This window comes from Mirounga leonina, unplaced genomic scaffold (genome assembly GCF_011800145.1).
Source record: "Mirounga leonina isolate KUSES-001 unplaced genomic scaffold, KU_Mleo_1.0 Mir_153, whole genome shotgun sequence".
NCBI classification, from domain to species: Eukaryota; Metazoa; Chordata; class Mammalia; order Carnivora; family Phocidae; genus Mirounga; species Mirounga leonina.
In genome coordinates this window covers 18,951,366-18,952,911 of record NW_023270387.1, presented here as the reverse complement: position 1 = coordinate 18,952,911, position 1,546 = coordinate 18,951,366, and positions in this window count along the sequence as shown.

Sequence of the window (1,546 nt, the reverse complement as noted above, 5' to 3'; positions counted from 1 at the left end):
GTCACTTTGAGAATCATGCTGACAAACTACAAATCCTCCTGAGAAAGTGACAAAAACAGTTTTGGGACCACTTAGTGGAGTGTGGGGAGGGAAGAGGAGTGTACAGAATTCTACTGAATATAAAGAAGAACTTCTTTAGGCAATAGAAGGGACAGGTACCTGGGTGGCTCAGTCGGTTAAGCATCTGCCTTCAGCTCAGGTCATGATCCCAGGGTCCTGGGATAGAGTCTGGCATAGTCCCTGCTCAGTGGGGAGTCTATCTCTCCCTCTGCCCCTCCCCCCCACTCATGCTCTCTCTCACTCTCTCTTTCAAATAAAAAAATAAAATATTAAAAAAAAAACCAGAAGGGACTAACTTGGGAAGTAGTAAGCTCTTACCACTAGAAAGAGTTGAGTCTATTCATCAGGAATGTTCTTGGGGGATTCATGAATTGAACAGGTTGAATTAAGTCAACTTTAACTTCTCTTTCAAGCTTAATATACGGTGCCTCAAAGGGCTGGCCTTCAAAAACAACATAGAGTTTATGACCTGGTGGCTCCCTGCCCAGGAGGAAGGTCCTATCTTGGCGACCTTCTGCTGTTCTGTCATATGTTAGGAAAGAGAATTTCCTGCCTGTGGTTCGTTTACAGTCAGCTGTTACTCTCCCGTTCTTTTTTGGAATATCAATGTCAAGCTTCCCCTTTTGGAAAGGGAGCAGGAGGGAATAAGAAGGGGGAGGGGGAGATTTTTGTATTAATCTTCCATTTCAGTTCCAGGCATTCCTAATCTGTTATGTCAGTTTGAATTTATAACAAATCAGAGTTTGAATTTAAAGTTTCAGGTTTCCCTTCCAGAGATGGGGCGGGGGCGCTGAAACAGCTGCTAGGATTAGGGAGTGGCTAATAGTTGGAGGAAGCCAAACCACAATCTATCTGCTTTTAAACTAAAAAAAAGGAAAAGGAAAAAAGCGATTAGAGCAAGAGGGAGCTGTTCCCACCCACGGCACCACTCTTGCGCTAACCTTTGGATCACCTCACTGGATGAGGAGGTGAACATGGGAACAGGTACACTTCATCCCTACCTCACTTCTCCCAAGCAGGGATTTTCTTGCTGTGGTCAATGTGCCCGGAACTAATTAATCAGGCTAGACAGAATAGATTGATTGGGAGAACAGAAGGGGATGGGGTCGGGGGAGAGAAGCCCGGAGCTTCTCATGTACAGTGTACATTACAGATGACATCATTGCCTGAAAGAGATTCGGCCCTCCCCTTCCCGGAGCTGGAGGCAAGCATGCCTGTGCGGGAGCAGGAGTGGGGTTGCCTGGGGGTGTGAATTGGTGCGAGGAGGTGTTCCCGGGCTGGGGAGAGCTCCGGAGATGTGAAAGGGAGACCTGGAGACAGCCAGCTAGCAGAGAAACCGCGAGGTCTGGAGGTGTTTGCGCCGCTCCAAGCTCCGCCCCTCGCTCGGCCGCCGTGTTCTGCCCTGGGAGGGGCACGCCTGTTTGGGGGTGGGGAGTGTGTGCACGAGGGGTGGGTCCGTGGTAGCGGAGGGGGTGGACAGCCGCCT